Source organism: Channa argus, chromosome 12 (assembly GCF_033026475.1).
Source record: "Channa argus isolate prfri chromosome 12, Channa argus male v1.0, whole genome shotgun sequence".
Lineage (NCBI taxonomy): Eukaryota > Metazoa > Chordata > Actinopteri > Anabantiformes > Channidae > Channa > Channa argus.
Window position 1 is genome coordinate 4,609,365 of NC_090208.1, and position 18,813 is coordinate 4,628,177.

General features: G+C 39.1%; 1 protein-coding gene across 3 annotated transcripts in view; it reads left to right on the forward strand.

Annotated features, from left to right (window-relative positions):
• LOC137137843 (uncharacterized) overlaps window positions 1–18,813 on the forward strand; it is a 70,402-nt gene that overhangs the window by 26,488 nt on the left and 25,101 nt on the right. Inside the window, exon 1 of one of the 3 annotated variants that reach the window (XM_067524599.1) lies at window positions 16,866–17,021. The exons of 1 other annotated variant lie outside the window; for it this stretch is intronic. The gene's annotated coding sequence lies outside the window, so the exon portion shown is untranslated. Of the gene's footprint in view, window positions 1–16,865; window positions 17,077–18,813 lie in introns of those variants that run through there. One more of the 3 variants, XM_067524598.1, reaches the window with a different exon arrangement.

Here is an 18,813-nt window from a genome sequence, read left to right on the forward strand (position 1 = left end):
CCCCGGAGGGTTCTTCTTGTTGTCCCCTCAGAGACCGGCCTCTACGTCGACCCCCAGAGGGCTTCTGCATTCATCCCCGGCCTCCAAGCCGGCCCCCAGAGGGCTCTCCTCGTCGTCGCCACGGACCCCGGCCTCCACAGCAGCCCCCGGAGGGCTCTTCTCGTCGTCCCTTCAGAGACCCCGGAGGGTTTCTGCCTTCGTCCTGCCTGGCTTCCTGCACAACTTCCTACAAACCAGGCAGGGAGAGCAGGGAGAGCTTTAACCTTTCTGATGTCTGGAGCAGCTACAGAGGCATAAAGCTGATCAGCCACAGTGTGAAGCTGTGGGAAAGAGGAAGGGAAGCTGAGAGGAGAGGTGACCATCAGTGAGCATCAATATGGTTTCATGCCAAGAAAGAGCAGAAAAACAGCGGAGATCTGGAAAGTAGCTTTGTGCTACTTTGGAAGTAATCACAAAAAATGGTAAAATATTTCCAGTTATCCTTTAACTTCTCTACGTTGTGTTTTTTCTTCTTTATTTCAGACCAGAACATCACAGCTCGACCAGGAGAAAATGTGTCTCTGCCATGTTCAGCTCATAAAAACTCTCCCATCTTAGTTATAGATGTTGTCTTTTTGTATCAGGATGGGCAGTCTGATCCTGAGCAGCAGCATCCATTTTATATCGATTGGGTGGAGCAGAAGGACAAATGGACGAAAGATGGAGACGTGTCTTTGATTCTGAAGAATTTGGAAATTCAGGACACTGGAACATATGAGTGTCGTGTCATCCAGAGAGGAAGAGGCCAAGGAAAGACAACTGACAATCAGCATTATCAACCTTATGGTTTTTCAACCAGGTGTGTGTGTGTGTGTGGGTGTGTGTGTGTGTGTGTGTTCATCTTGGCCCATTGCAAACTTCTTACCAACCTTAGTAGCCTGAGTGTCCTGTGTCTGTGGACACTGGTTTCTCTCTTGTTTTATTCAATGATGCAGCCAATTCAGGAGCAGTGAGGCACCTATTTGTCAAGCAGAGCTACATCTTTTTAAGAAATCTTTAATATCTTGGCTATATTTTCTAGAGGATAATCTTCCCCCTGACAGATTTCTAAAGAAAGCTGTTTTGGCTAATTATTGTTCTAATGTAATTAAAATGACAGGTCACTAACTATAGAGAAAGAGCCAAATGGAAACTCAACAACAAACTTATTGTGCAATGTTGATCAGTAGAATTGCGCTGCCCACTCACAGCTGGAAGGTTGCGGGTTCGAGCCCCGGCCTTTGTGTGTGGAGTTTGCATGTTCTCCTTGTGCTTGTGTGGCTTCCTCCAGCTTCATCATTATTGTTTCCTCATTCGTCATGATACCTGCCCTGCACTCTTTTTCTTACCCACTTGCATTTCTCTGTTACCTGTGTGTCACATCCAGGTGTTTTCACTGTTACAGTCTGACACTGACATACATTCCCACTCTCTCCCTGTAGTTTATCTGTTTCAGCCCCACCTGCACTCATCTGATATGTAAGTGTAAGTATAAGTGTTTTTAACATTATTTTTAAAGCTTTATGGGCCTTGATAACTTTTCAAACGTATAATAATTTAATCATAGCGTGTAACATCCAAAAAAGTGACTTCTTAAAATGTACTTTAAGCATTTTATTAGAAAAAAGAAAAAACAAATTGTACTAAAAGAGTTTGTACAAAAGTGTAAACATAGCCACAAATCATCTTAAATTTCTGCTTCACTGATGTTAGAATAAGAAGAAGCAACAGCAGTGAAGTGGTAGTGAAGTGCATTATAAGAAGAGGTGGTTCTTATGTTTTAGCCCCTCATTCATTTTATACATGGTGGCAGAAACATTAGAACCACCTCTTCTTATAAAACACTCCAGTACAACTCCACCACCCACTTTAATAGTTAATGGTGGAGCATTATCATCCATCATCAATGTTTCCTCTGCACTGCACTTTTTTGGGTAGAATTATCCTCCATGTAAAATCTCAAACCAATTTTACTCTAATTTCTCTTCAGTTGGCATCTCACTGCTGTGCTGCACCACAGACCAAGGTTAGTGAACTTCTTTTATCACAGTTTAAATCTGTTTAATCAATGCGAGTTTGGGAAACAGACAATTTGAGGACGACTTTACAGCTTAAATGACGAGCTGTTAATGCAGGTTTGCATATTCAATCATTATCCATATTCATATTCATTATTATCATCACGGGGTGATCTTAATGTCAACAAGGCAGGATCAAAGTGAGTAAAATGTTAAATAATTTCTTTAAAAAACGTTCCATACATGCTGTAATTACTATCAACTCAATCAGAGAAACCCAAAGCTAAAGCCACTAACATATTATTATTGTGATAATATTATAAGGATATTTGTTACACTCAGCTGTAATGGTTTTCTACGTTGTTGTTGCTGAGAATAAACACAATTAGAATTTCTACCAACTCCCGTTCTGCCTGGCTGATCATCTATATCCCTGGACGTGGCCTGACTCTCCATTCTGTAAGTCACTCTAGTCCTTTGGATTTGGATTTTGGAAATTTTAACTGATATTACATTGAGAATATTAGTCCATATCTTTCTTCCTGGTCACACCCACTCTTCTCCCACCTTTATTGACTCTGGGCAGATGCAGAATTCATAGACAAAGCAGTAGCACTAAAACATGGACTTCAGTAAAACCACTAAAGATTCATGCCCTGGACGGACACCTCTCTAATTCTAGTCCCAGCCTGGATACGTCCATCTACCTGTCCATTGAGAATTACCATGAATAAATATCATCCACCCTGGTTGGAACTGTGTTCTAAAACTTGGTCAATGATCTACTGGGAGACACGATTATCAAGGACAATAGATCCATCGCTGCATCTCTCTATCAGCTGACATCTACAAAGAATCTGGAGTGGGTGCTGTTCTTTTGATCCATCCCTACGTCTTCTTTTCCCAACAGCTCACCACAGCAGAGAGACATTAGGATGTAGGAGACAGAGACCTCTTAGTACTAAAAATCGACTACTTACAGCAGTAGATTTTCCAAGATAGTGCATCTCATCCCACTTCCTAAGTTTTCCTCTGCCAAAGAAATGGCTCCACCTCCATGGCCTCCCCTGTGACATATTCTCTGACCAATGGCCTCAAGTCACGGCCAAGTTCTGGTGTGAACTATGTAAGCTGATGGACATGTCCATCAGCCTGTCCTCCGGCTTCCACCCACAGTCTAATGGCCAAATTGAAGGGATGGACCATGATCTGGAAACTGGACACCACCTACTCTGCTCCTGGGACCCCTCTTCTTGGCCCAAGAATGTGGTCAACTCTCTGCCAAACTGTCAACTGTCTACAGCCACGAGCTGCTATTGTTGCCATTCCATCCATTCCATCAGAGATACCACCTGTCTTGGAGGAGAGGTCACCAGACGTTACTGCTGTCCATCCATAGCTACAAGAAATGGGCCAAAAACCACCGTTCACAGGCACACAGCTATCAAGTTGGACTAAAGGGTTTGGCTCATTTCTTCTGAACGTCCACTACATTTAGAATGCAGGATATTGGCCCCTCACTCAGTGGGTCCCTTCCCCATTTTCAAGGTTTTCTCTGCCAGTGAGATTACAGCTCCCACTCAGCTGCCACCACCTTCCCCGGCCTCCTCCAGAGATCCTGGATGAAAGTTCTTGTCTCTCACCTTTGGGTCCACTGATGTCCAACATTCATCCATTTCCTCTTCACATTGTTTGCACTCACCTGTGTCTCCTTTGCTTAGTGGGAATAAGTGCCACCTACTGGCCAGTAGGTGCAGAGAGGCACCAGTTTGTTTTGTCTCTCTGAATTCTAATAAACTGACTCATTTCTCTGTGCAACCTTCTGGTTTCACAAAATCCCATCACTTAATCCTAGTCTAACTTTTTTCCACGTGTGGCTCACAAATAAGGAATCTGCACAAATCTAATAAAGATTTGATCACATTTCATGATCAATTTTTGCAGAACATCAGGAAAATGCAAACAGTGCCATCACTTTTCTTGCCTAAAATGCTGCATTATCATATTATCTTCAAACGCATTTGTTTAAATGGTTGATGTCATTTTCCACAGACTAGTGCTGTTTTCATAAGGGTTATTTCTTAAGAAAAAGTGAACAATGTGATCTGTGGATGTGGATGATAAGCAATGAAAAACTGTAAAAGGCATTATCAGGTCATTTTAATTTGTATCTAATGTCCCTTTGTGTCATGTCTAATTTGTTAATTAGTGTGAACTTATTTTTATATGAGAGGAGATTTTTTTTATTTTTTATTTTTCCCTGTGTCAAAATAAAACTGTCCTTACAAAGAGACAACTACAGTAATAGTACAACAATTAGTATTTTCATTATTTGACTTACTATCAGTAACAGATTCAGGCCATTTTCATATGTGTGGCAGGACAGAGACCAGTATTCAATTCAATTCAACTTTATTTATATAGCGCCAATTCACAACAAAGTCATCTCAGGGCACTTTACAGAATAAAGTCAAGATTATAAAGATATATAAAGAGAACCCAACAATTCCCTCTGGAGCAAGCCATAGGCAACAGTGGAGAGGAAAAACTCCCTTTAACGGAAGAAACCTCCAGCAGATCCAGGCTCAGGGTGGACGGCCATCTGCCTCGACCGGTTGGGGTGAGTGGAAAGGGGAGAGAGAAAAGAACAGAGCAACAAAAAGCAACAACAAAACATCGGGCAGATTGGTAGGACCAGTAGCTGCACGCTGGAAGACACACAGCTTCAAAGCCGGGGGACACCTGCAGAAAGGGACAGAGAGAGGGGGACAGAGGAGGACAAAGACAACTACGGGAGAGAACACACAGAGTTAATGACATACAGTGGTGACAATTGTGGGATGAGAGGAGAGGAGAGATGGTCAAGAGGAGGAAAGGAGCTCAGTGCATTGGGGGGTGGGTCCCCCAGCAGTCTAAGCCTATGGCAGCATAACTATAACTAACTATATGCTTTATTAAAGAGGAAGGTTTTAAGCCTAGACTTAAAAGTAGAGAGGGTGTCTGCTTCCCGAATCTGAACTGGGAGCTGGTTCCACAGCAGAGGAGCTTGATGGCTAAAGGCTCTACCTCCCATTCTACCTTTGGAAATTCTGGGAACCACAAGTAGGCCTCCATTCTGAGAGCGAAGTGGTCTACTGGGATGATATGGTGCTATGAGATCTTCTATATATGATGGAGCCTGAACATTCAGAGCTTTATATGTAAGAAGCAGGGTTTTAAATTCTATTCTAAATTTAATGGGAAGCCAATGGAGAGAAGCTAGTGAAGGTGAAATATGATCTCTCTTGCTAGTTCCAGTCAGCACTCTTGCTGCAGCATTTTGGATTAATTGCAGGCTCTTTAGTTACTGGGGCATCCTGAAAGTAGGGAATTACAGTAGTCCAACCTAGGGGTAACAAATGCATGGACCAGTTTTTCGGCATCACTTTGAAACAGGATGCTCCTAATTTTGGCAATGTTCCGTAGGTGGAAGAAGGCTGTTCTAGAGATTTGTTTTATATGTGAGTTAAAGGACAGATCCTGATCAAAAATAACTCCAAGGTTCCTTGCAGTAGTACTGGAGGCCAGACTTATGCCATCTAGTGTAATAATATGGTTGGACATCATATCTCTGAGATTTTTTGGCCCAAATACTATGACTTCAGTTTTGTCTGAGTTTAAAAGTAAAAAATTGTGGGACATCCAGGCCTTTATGTCTTGTAGGCTTGAAGCTTTATTAACTGATTATTTTCATCTGGTTCCATAGATAAATATAGCTGGGTATCATCAGCATAACAGTGGAAATTTATGGAGTGTTTTCTAATAATGTTGCCTAAAGGAGACACATATAAAGTAGAAAGTATTGGTCCTAACACAGAGCCTTGTGGAACTCCATAGCTAACCTTTGTGTGCATGGAGGATTCATCATTAACATGAACAAATTGAAATCTATCAGATAGATAAGATTTAAACCAACCTAGTGCAGTTCCTGTAATTCCAATTTCATGTTCCAGTCTCTGTAATAAAATGTTATGATCAATGGTATCAAATGCAGCACTAAGATCTAACAGAACAAGTATAGAGATGAGTCCAGTATCTGAGGCCATGAGAAGATCGTTGGTGACTTTTACCAGTGCTGTTTCTGTACTATGATGAACTCTAAATCCTGACTGAAAGTCTTCATACAAATTATTCCTATGAAGGTGATCACATAATTGTTTTGCGACTACTTTTTCAATTATTTTAGAAATAAAGGGGAGATTAAATATTGGTCTGTAATTGGCTAAAACACCTGGATCAAGACAGGGTTTTTTAAGTAGTGGTTTAATTACAGCTACCTTAAAGGCCTGTGGTACATAGCCTGTTTCTAAAGATAGATTGATGATATCTAATATGAACGTATATATTAAGGGTAAAGATTCCTTGAGCAGTCAAGTTGTAATAGGGTCTAGCAAAGTCAGAGCAAATATCAAAGTCAGATATTGTTCACTCGATACATTACATTAATGTAAAGGTGGAGTTGCTGCTTCATTGTTTTAATGGTGATGGTTCCAACATCAAGCTGCAATACTTTTAGAGCACAGATTGCTCCAGGTTTCTATTCTCAGCTGCTTATTTTGCTTCATAAAAAGCCTTATTAGTTTATTCTAGTTTTCTAGTTTTTTAGATTGATCAGAAAAATAGTTCTCATTTCCATTTTAACTGTCCTGCTGACACAAATATTCATTAATGACTCCTTTCATTAACAACTAGTTTGTAGATTTTAAGTTTTTGAGATTCTTTTCAAAATGACACTATGACAGTCAGGTATACTGGAAGTTTTATTATATGAACCACAGGCTGTTGGTTACAGTGAATCAACCTGTTCAGTTGATGTGTTAGATTCTGCAAAACAGCTTTTAGAGAGAAAGCAAACATGAAGCTTGTAGAAAAAAAAACTATTAAAAATAATTTACAAAGAAATGTGTTGTGGACTCCACATGTCAAAGAAGACAAACTGTCACAGCAAACATTAACATAAAACAAGTCTGTGTTTCTGGTCAGTGACTGAACAACTGTCAAAATTTTTAATCTGAGGAATCAGGTTAAACTAAATCACACAGATCAGCTGTTTGACAGTAAAAGATGGTCAGTCACTAAAGTTTCTCTCTGCAGGACTGAGCAGCTGCAGCTGTTTGTAAAGTCATCAACTAATGTGGCTTTAAATCTTTCAGTTCGTAGTCAAAGAAATGATTTACTGAGTCCATTTTAAACTTCTGTGCATTTGTAAGTATTTCTATATGTACACACACTATGCAAATACATTAGTAAAACCACAGACAAAACATAATAATATGCACAGCACATTTACTAACTGTGTAGTTCAGAGGGAAACATTTGATTCTCCCACTAACTGAAGCTTCTTTGATGATCGTGGTTGAACTTATTATAATTCATAAATCTGCAGTTAATAACACACAAACATTAAAACTAGTCTGAATTTACAAACAGCTGCTGCAGTTGCTAATTTAAAAGCAGCCTCTGACTTTAATACTGATTGACAGAGAATAATATCAGTTTGTGATGTGTCAGATGACAAACATCAGGTGAAACAAACAGGATCATAAACATTGACCTTCATATTCACATAATGTAACAGCCTTAATATATAAAACATAAAGCTTTGGTTTGTTTGTCTCTGTCCACTTTCACTGTCCTGCAGATAAACAAAGAGTCACTGTTTCCTCAGACTGAGTTAGTAAATGACTGAGTCGAGTTTGAAATGACACTTGTCTGTTTAGAGCTGAGAAACACAGAGACTGAGGAAGAAATGTTAAGAAATGCATCATCACATTGTTGATAGTAAAAATTTACTGTGGGATAAAAAGAAAAAGGCTGAAGCCTGAACTGCTGTTTGTCCTGCATCAGTGAATTAGTCACTGAGGAAACTGAGGAGACATTTTACACCTACTGATGGTCAGTGTCTTTATCATCAGCAGCTTTGTATGAAGTCTCCTCTTTGGGTCCTTTACGTTTTCTATACATCACAACACCAACAACACCAACAACACCAACAAGCAGAGCAACAACTGAGAGACCAACTTTCAGTCCAACATTTCCATCCTTGTTTCCTTCATTTTTGTCATCTCCTTCTGTGTCTGTGTCAGGTAGGTGATGAATCCATTTCCTCTTCAAACTCCTGTCAGACATTATCTACTGCACTTTGATCCCATCACTCATAGCAGCTGTTTGCTACAAAGTCTCATCAGCAACATCTTTAGAAAACACAAACATCTGATCTGTGATGGTTCACTCTCACATCAACAACCAGGAAGCAGCTTCACCTCTGATCCACCCACCCACACACACACACACACACACACACACACACACACACACCTTGTTGATGAACTGTCAAAGTGACTCTGTTGATGAGCTCACAACTGCCTCCATCTCCAACATAACACTCATATGTTCCAGCATCATTGATGTGATGTTGATGTTCTTCAGAATCACTGATGCTCTCTGTTCTTCATGTTTGGATATTTAAGCTCAACCCGATCTTGAAATGTTCTATTCACATACTGACACGTAAGGTTTTGTGTCCAACATGTAAATAACTTCAAATGTCCTGTAAAAACGTGAATCCTGAGTTGTGCTTACACACATTGGTTTGGTATAATCATAGATCACCAAATATAAATGTTTTTTTCTTAGTCATTATTAATATAAATATTGTTACAATATAATGACTGAATAATTGTCTTTGTGCGTTGGCCCTGAGAAAGACTGGAGACCTGTCCAAGTTGGACTCTCAGCCAATGACAGCTGGACCCTGAACAGAATAAGTGGTTAAGACAATAGATGGATCCTTCACCTGCATGACTTTGTATGCTTAGTTATTTTTTATGATCATTATCATTATTATGTGATTTAGAAGAAGCTGCAGATTTGTTCTCAGATGCTCAGACATGTCACTTACTGCTGCTCTTTACTGTCATTCATTTTACTCTGCTGCTTTCAGGAAATGTGCTGAAACAAGATGAACTACAGATGGGATCAAATCACTTTTTTCTGAGCTTTCTGTGCTTTTTCTTGAGTCGCAGTTGTTCACTTTGAGTAAATAATGTGTCCAGTCTTTACAATTAAAGACTCATTCATATCATTGAAACTTTGTACAATTTACAGTAAGTCCTCTCAAATGAGACTGAAAGGACGTATGCTGAATCCAAAGCTTAATTATAACCCTACCATTTGTAATCACCTACACATTTATTGTTCTATTCCTCTTTATATCCCGGATAAATAAGACAATAAGTACAAATATGTAGTAGTTCTCAAGCAATAGTCAAATAATCAACAAACAGGAAGACAGCTTTTCAATAATCAATTTGTTCCTCCTAGATACAAAGTCATGTTATATTACATTCTCGTACTTCAATACGATATTTTTAAACATCTTAAACCATTTGATTGTCACATGTTTTTAATTCATCCTCAAGTTTGTTCCATAAATTCACCCTTCTGAGTGAAACACGTGCTTTTCAAATTTGTACTGGCTCTGACTTTCCTAAACATACTCTCTCTTGAAATATATTTTCTATGTTCTTTGGTAGCAATTTTTTACTTCCTTTGTAGATTATATCTGAACAATTTCAATTTTAAAGTCTATTATCAAATGTCATTAACGGTGCTTTGAGAAACAGATGGTTTGAGGTCCTTGATAAGAACATCTACTGATAATTCTTACAGCTCTCTGCTGTACAAATATACATTTACTGAGTTTTACAAACATCTCCCCAAACCTCTACACAACAGGTGATTTATGGAAAAATAATTCAACAGTACAGAATAAAAACCTTTTGATGTAGAAAGTTTTTACACAGTGCTGTTGAAAAGTATTTGCCCCTTTCTGATTTTCTTATTTTTTTTACACACATATAATCCAAGTAAATACAAGATAAAGTTTTTAAATTGCGATTTCATTTGTTAAGGTGACAAACCTGCATGGCCCTATGTGAAAATACTAGAGCCTGGTGCTCTGTACACACAACTGATCCTGTATTTGAGTCTCTCAGAGATAATTTTACAGTAACACACTCTTTAATGTGTTTACCACTGACTGGATTTCTTGGCATTTCAACATTTTACCCACATATGAAGCTACACCTCCACCCTTTTTAGTAATTCTTTTAATGAAAAACGTCTTCAAAATCTTTCATTGTTTGGTTGTTCAACTGAGTTTCTGTTAAAGTGACTGAAATGATGTGCTACACTGATGAAATTATATTCAGGCTTCAACGATTAAAATTGTTGATGGATTGGATTTTTCTTTGATTTGATCCTCAGAATAATATTCCCAGTCACAGTTTGTCCAGGGTCCACCCTGAGGGGCACAGACGGACATACACAGACAAACAACCCTATGTAAAAAATATTTACACTCAGACTCACCATTTAATCTAACATGTATGTCTTTGGACTGTGGAAGGAAACTGGAGGAAACCCACACAAACACAGGTAGAACAATCAAACACAGAAAGGCCACGGTCGGTGAGGGACGCATATCCACATCTTTCTAGCTGTGAGGTGATAGCGTTAACCACATCACTATGTTGCCCCGATCCGTTTTAAATATTAAATAAAAGTCACCAGAAAGCTCCACAGGTGATTTGTGTCAATTTGTATATCCACATGAAGACAGATCAACAGCTTTCGGCTTGTCTCTTCAGGTGTCGCCACAAAGCAAAAAGTTCCGCATGTTGATTTGGCATGAGTTTTTACACCGGATGCGCTACCTGTCACAACCCTCCCATTTTTAATTTTTTTTTTTTCCGGGCTCGGGTACGACACCCTTGGTGGCTGGGCGGGTGGGATTTGAGCCCGCTGTCTTTTACATCCCAACCCAACGTTCTACCACGGAACGACCAGGTCCCCCTATCCACAAGTCAGAGACACAACACAGTCATCAAACCAGTTTACTGCTGTACTGACTGACTTGATACGAAACTACATTCATGCCAAATACAGACATTTTATTATTAATGTCAAAAATGTGCACTTAGATCCTCACATCTGCACAGAATACTTTAAGAATATTCACATCCTACTTATATGTGGCAATAGTTGACACAATCGATGCAAACGGGGGTTTTCTCTGTGTGGACGTTGGGTCTTGGAAGAATAGGTAAATTAAGTGTCAAGCTAAAGATGTTTGTTTTGGACAGTGTATAAATGAACTGGAAGAGCAACAAGGTAGTAGTGGAAAGTTGAGTGTGCGTAGCTGTGGAGGTTCATGGTTTCATACCGTGTTCTTTGTGATTATTTAGTAGAACTCTGACTTTTTTGGTCATCTCAATGTTTTTCTGTGAAATTACTTTGTTATCAGCTCAATTGTGGAATGTAGAATTTAATAAATGGTCAGTGTTTGTCATACAATGATCTCTGAAGTGGATAATTGTTGGACCTCCGGAGACAAGAAAGCCTGCCTCCACATTAGTAAGAAACCATCTCTACTGTGTCAAACACCAGTTCTGTTCTGCAAAGTAAACCCACATCAGAACATGCAACAGACATTACGACAAAGCACCTTGCCTTTGATGGCATGCAAATAGAGAGAGCATTAGGATTCACTGAATGTTGAAAGTGACCTTTTTACATTCAGCAGGGCTCTAGCCTTGTTTCCACCCCCTATGTGATATGTGGGAGAAGAATCATGCAGAGAGCATCATAATCAAAGACCTCCAGAAGAAGACATCCGAGGAAGAAATAAGAACAACAAGTAAGAGAAATCTGCGATGCTTTATTGCATTGAGAGGCTCAGTGAGACAAATTAAGTCTGACCAAGAGACTAATTTTGTTGGTGCCAAAAATGAACTCAGCAAAGCTTTACAGGACGTTGATGCAAAGAGGCTGATAACCTTCCTGGCTTCAAAGCAATGTGACTTTGTAATGAATGCAGCCCATGCAAGTCACGCAGGTGGAGTTTGGGAGCGACAGATTAAAACTGTAAGAAATATCCTCAGCTTCACTCTCTCACTCTCCTCTGGTAGACTCCATGATGCCTCTCTACGGACCGAACTGTATGAAGCGATGGCAATAGTCAACAGCCGCCCACTGACTGTGGACAATCTGAATGATCCAAAAAGCCTGGAACTGCTCACTCCTAATCCCATCATTACTATCAAATCCACACCAGCAGTACCACCTCCAGGCAACTTTGTTAAAGAGGATCTGTATGGACAAAAAAGATGGCGACAAGTGCAACACATGACAGAGCAGTTTTGGAGTCGCTGGAGGAAGGAGTACCTCCACAGCATTACTGTCAGACAGCGATGGCACACACCTAAGAAAAACATTCAAGTAGTTGATGTAGTAAGAGACACAGATGAAGTCTCACCAAGAGCAGAGTGGAGACTAGGAAGAGTTACAGAGACTGTAACAGATAAAGATGGACTAGTCAGGAGAGTCAGGATTGTTCTAGGAGATAAAAATCTGAATTAAAAAAGGGCTAAAACCCAGCAAATTATCCGTGGAGGAACGTCCAGTTCATAAGCTAGTTCTGTTATTAGGGTCTGTTTAAACATGGTGCAGTAAATGATTGACTGTAAATATTCTTGTTGCTGAGTATATTAAAAAGGTCTGTTTTATCAGTAAAAATCATTCGTGTTTTATGTTCACTGGAAATCAAACACTCATGATTTGGTGGGAGTGTAACGTCCTCACAATGTTTTTCTCCTGCTAATGTGCCCAGTTCAAATCTTTGATTTGTTTTGTGGCTTTTATTTTTATAATTTCCTGTAAGACGCTAAGTGTTTTATTTTGAAAGGACAGCCAACACATAATAAAAAAGCGAAACTTAACAACGGTAGAAGATGGTAAAAGGTAACATACAAATAAAACGAGACTAAAGACATTAAAGAGACGGTTACGGTTTGTGTTTAGCTCCAGTTGAAAGTGGCAACAAGGTTGGTTTTATGATTTATAGAATTTAGTAAGACATTTACATTTCTGTGTTAAGTTGCTCATTTCTCTTTGTTAGCTTAACGTAAATCTGCTATACGACGGAAATATGCTTTAAACTTATTGTAATTGAGTGTTTGCCAAGTTTCAGTCCACAGTTGTCCCAGTGATTCTGACACTGAGGTGAAAACACTGCTCTGCATTGATGTACAGCACCTGTGTGTGGTTAATGCTGAGTGTGCACTTTAATACAAAACCATGTCTCATTCTTCCATCTGATCAGCTTCATCACATTTTAACAACAATGTCAGAAGAGAAATCCACAACTACCTGAATAATGATTCACTCTGCTCTAATCAGTCGTCATCGTTCAGTTACAGTCTTCAAGTCACAGTCAGAACCACAGTGGTTTTCACACAGAGAGAAAACGGGGAAATAACATGAGCAGAGAAACAGACAGAAACTAAACAGGCAGATCTGATTCACACTTTTCCTCCAATATTGGAATCAGACCATGTGAATTTGATGTGCTGCCACCTGCTGGATGATTCAGGTAACAGCTCCACAGGTAACGGGTCACTTTGTCGTCTTTGTAACAGCAGTTTGACTGACAAAACCAACTCAAAGGTCTCTTCTAGTACTTTAAATCAGTTTCTATCTAACCTCCATCTGCTGGTGCTGCCTTTGAGGGAACTTGTAGGAGCATCAGCAGCTGTTCTAACCAGATCTGACTGTAGACATCACTCAACATTAAATGTGACTGAGGACAACACACTTTCTGAGCTGGATGATTCTCTGCAAAAGAAAGTACATTTAAATTATATTTTTGCAAGTACTGCAAATCTCACCAATACTTTGTAGTTTGTGTGAAATATAAGAGGAGGCTTTGAATGAAAAACAGGAAGTCAGCTGACAACAAATTGAAACATGTTTAAATTGAGCACTGATTTACCATTTAAATTATGAGTCCTGTACACTCCTATGCTGATCTTGTAATTCATGGCTGTTCACTGTAATTTACTGCAGTTTTCTATAAGTAACACTAGATGGTGTTGTTGCATTGTGGTCCTTTTTTTGGTCCTATATTCCCCAACAAGGTACAAACAAACATAACATAAGTAGTTAGCTCTGGGAGGCCTGGAGAGACTGAGGTAACAATGAAAGACACTGTCAGTGATGGTGAAACTGTTTTCTAAAGCACTAAATCACATGAATAAAAAAAACATTTCAGTGGCTCAAACCGTGTGATAAAGTCAAAATGACGACGTCCAGTGGCAAAATTCTTCATAGTGTTACATTTGTATGAATGAAATAAATCTGAAACCATATTGAAACAGTTTTTACAAATATTTTTATTCGAATTGTTACAGCAAAGAACTTTAGTCAATTCTAATGAGAAACAACTACACAACACGACTGATCAGTGTGGTGGACGTTTTAGTTTTAGCTGGTTTAAACATAAAAAACAAGCACATGACCCCGGCCTCTATATGTGGGTTTGTCCTGTTGACTTGTTGATCTTAAGTGACCTAATCTCCTTTGTTTAACAGCTTCTGAATTTTATTCTGTCACAGTTACACATTACCTGCCCTCAGCAGCAGGAGGCAGAACAGGCTTCAGTGATGAACACTCGTTGGTAAATGGCCACTTATATAACACTTTTATCCAAAGCACCTTACAGTGTTGGTTCCCATTCACACACACACTCACACACCAATGGCAGTGGCTGCCATGCAAACTCCTTGTTCTTCTCTACCTCCTACAATCTTACTGATCGTGTGAAACACACTTCTAATGGGACTTGACTTAAGAAAAGGGGCCCAACCTAAATCCTCAGTTCACATATGTGCTGCAGTAATTTGTGTTGCTTCTGTGTTATTTAATGGATTAGGGTACATGAGGTTTACAAACTGGGCTCCTCTGTTCCACCTATGAAAAGTTAATTTTGTTGCAGTCAAGATTTTAAAAGCAGGTATGATGTATGTAAAGGCCATGTCCACAAATGGAGACTGACCAACAAGTCAGTCTTGTTACAGTATCTATGCTGAACAGAAATATCTTTAGCGCAAATATTTAGTTAGACATTGTATTGATAAGCAGTTTCTTATACATGTCAGATAACAGGAGGTAGAGGACCACACACAAATTCATATATATCAGCACAAGTTAGACAGCACTTTACAAAGGTGACTTATGAGTTTGCATGTTCTCGTAATGTCTGTGTTGGTCTTCAGGTGCTTGGAGATGCAAAGATCTGGAGACCAGATTAACTGGAAACTACATATTGCTAATTAGTGAGTATGAGTGCTCATCTCTGTCTCTACTCTGTGATAGAATTGTCACTTGTAAAGTTTGTACATGGTCTCTTATCCAATGTGAGCTGGGATAGAACCTGACTGCCTTTAATCTTTTAGAAGCAGAAAAAGGAACTGACGCCTCGTCTGGTTCTGGGACTGATCCTGTTCCTGTTTCCGGGTCGGTTGACACGTAGCCTGTTGCTGTTACCAAGCTGGCCAACAATTCATCTAGTTCGGAGCTGGTTGCCGCCTCTCTTCCAGAGTCGGATAATGCATCCCCAGTGTCTGTACCTCAGCTGACCAGCGCAACAACAGTCATCGCAACAACAACAGGAAATTAAAAAACTAAAAAAGAACTTTCTCTGAGGTGGTAGTGGTTTTAGTCTGAAGTTGACTTTGTGGTTATGAGATGCTTTATACATGCGGGCGCTGATGGCTTTTATTGAGCTGACATTAATGGGACATATTTAGGTTCATTACACAGCTCCTGGCAGATGGGTCATTGTCCTTTCTGGAAAAGCTCAAAACAACCAAAATCCACACTGGATGTCAGTTTTGTTCTCAGACTAACAGACACACCATTTAGCGTATAGACTGTATACTGAGCCTTTAGTAGTTGACTATGTGTATTACACACATCCTAATATTTCAAAGTATGTTTACTCTGAACTCTTATTGGTTTCTCTGGGCCTATATGGACAATATTCTGCAAGTGAGAGCAAAGTGTAGCGATGGGATTTTTAAGGTAACAAAAGTTCGAAAAAGAAATTAGCTTTGGATTGTTAAATATTGGCTATAAACCAAGAGTCCATGACGACAACCTGCTGGTTCACATAACTCCTCTCAAAATCAAGACTTTCAGCTTTAATTCAAAGCAGTTTTTTCTATATGTCAGATTATTGATGTAACCTAATATAATTACAGTTGTGAATGTGGGAATTCTGTGGCTGTGGAAGAAGCAGCTTGAGGTCAATCATTAAAGGATGATTTACACTAAAACTTTCTATAGTTGTTGTTTTATTTTACACAGTGGGTTTTAAAATGGAGAAACATGTCACCCAGTGAAGCAGTGGGTCTGGTTGGTGTGTTTTTAATAGTTTCTGGACAATAATGAAAGTCTACAGCAGACAGTGCCTCCAGAAAGTTTTCCCACTTTTGTTATGTTACAGCCTTATTCCAAAATTTATTATTTTTCTCAAAGTTCTACGAACAATAGCACATAATGACAACGTAAAAGAAATTGGTTTGAAATCTTTGTAAATGTCTTGAAAATACAAAATGAAACAAATGACATGTACATAAGTATTCACAGCACTGCAGGTGAACTAATCCATGCTGCAGACAAACAGTAACACAGAGCAGAGACGACTCATTGTTGCTTTTAGTGTTTTCATTTAACTAAACTTAAAGCTCAGAGTGTCAATCACCGACTTGAAGTTGTAACCTAAGCATCAGCATGTAACGCAGAAGGGACTTGACAAAGAGACAAACTTTTTAAACTAAAATCTTAGTTTGTAAATCTAACCCAATCATTTTACATTAAACCACTGCACTTAAGGAAAAAAAAAAAGAAACTCAACTTCCTCCTACCAACTGACGTTTTTACTGGTGTCTGTTAGGGAAACTGTTGAAAGGAGGTGTTAAGTTGTTCTGCTTGGACAGATAAGAAAATGCTTTTCACGTTTTGGAAATTCATTCATTCATGGAGTGTTGAGTTTTTCAGAATTCTTAACTCTTTGGCATTTTAAAGAGTTTCTGTGTCCCTATCGTGAGTACCGGACATGCAGCACTACTCGTTAAACTTCAACACGCTCTGGAATCAGGTAGAGTTCCTTATCTGATGGCTCTGACTTTCTCTAACTTTAACTATTTGGTGTCTCTATGCCCTGTTGCTGTCAGCTACTTTTTGTTCTTTGTGTTTGTCTCATGCATCTCATGTCATAGAATTTGTGGGCAAGACGTTTGTGCCACAAGAAAATTAAAATGTCATTGGACTAAACAGGGCCCATGTTGGACACGAGGGTTAGTTTCAAAGGTAAAATGAGATCGACAGTGCGAAAATGTCCCATTTATTCTGTGATGAATGGAAAAAGGGGAAGTACAGTTGCAAAATGTGTCCTTGTGAGTCCATGTTATTGGTCATAAAAGGTTTTCATAAACTATATAGGAGAAAAATATGAACAGATCCAATATTTAGCTTGCTAGCAGTCACTGTCTTGTCAACAACTGCAGACCATTTAAATCAAACATAATTATTCATTTCCTTTGTTTAAACGGGTGCAGAATGGTACTTGAATGGTTTCTTTTTGTGTTACTGGTTTGTTCATTTAGAAAAAAACAAACCCATAATAAATATGTATATTTATAATAAAAAGCACTTGTATATTATATTAAATATTGCATTGAATAACAAACCAATTTGGACAAAATGGCAGCTTGAACAATGAACTGATAATGAGTGCAGAACTCGAATAATGAAAAGTCAATCATTAAAGAAGCTATACTCAAAGTAAACACGGGTTCATACTTTCTTTCTCTTAGAAGTCACAATTTCATCACTTGATTTTGTCCTTTATTGCTGCTCCATGCATTATTTCATATCATGTTTTGTGTGCTGTGTGCCTGGCCTGTCAGTCAAACCCGTTGCCCAGCAACAGGGGCAGCCTGGCACATTGCCTCCAGCTATTCCTACAGGCAGCGCTGCTGTTGCTAAAGAGTCTGCAAATGTTTGCTATTGTATTCAGCCTGTGAGTCAATACTTTGCCTTCTTCTTTGCAAAATAGCTCAGACTCAGTCAGATTGGATGGAGAGCATCTGTGAACAGCCACAGATTCTCATTGGATTTAGGTCTGGATTCTGGCTGTATGTTTAGGGTTGTTGTCCTGCTGGAAGGCGAATCTCCTCCCCAGTCTCAAGTCTTTTGCAGACTCCAACAGGTTTTCTTCTAAGATTGATCTTTATTTGACTCCATCCATCTTCCTATTAACTCTGACCAGCTTCCCCAACCCTGCTGAAGAAAATACACTGAAGACACTATTCCACAAACCTGTGCTGTGTTGGATTCATTATGTCTCGTCGAAGAGAAAGATTAGTAAAACTTGTGAGATAAACTTAAGATGAAGTCTGTTGTTAGTCTCTGTTGAAGAAACGTTAGACTTGATCTACATGTGTTCAGTTGGGAAGGATGTGTGTTTCTCGTTTTGTTTCCTGTTAAAGGGGCCTCTTACAATGTCTGCTGATAAAGGGGAAGTGTGGAAACATTGGACTGGAGGAATAAATAAAGTTTAAAAAGGTTATTTATTTAGTATTTTAAATATATAACCTTAATACACCTCTAAAGAGGTGTATGATATTTTCAGAGACACGTCTTTTGTTCCTACTGGGTCCTTTGTTATAGGGTCTGTATTTTCATGGATACTGTTTTTTTTGCAAATGGAACATTTTCCCTTCGTTCACCTGTCTCTTCATAAACACTGAAGGTAAGAGGTTGATTTTGTGGGGGATTTGAGATTAGTTATAAAAGAAACCAACTGATAAAGGAGTAGGTTGTAGTTTTAGTT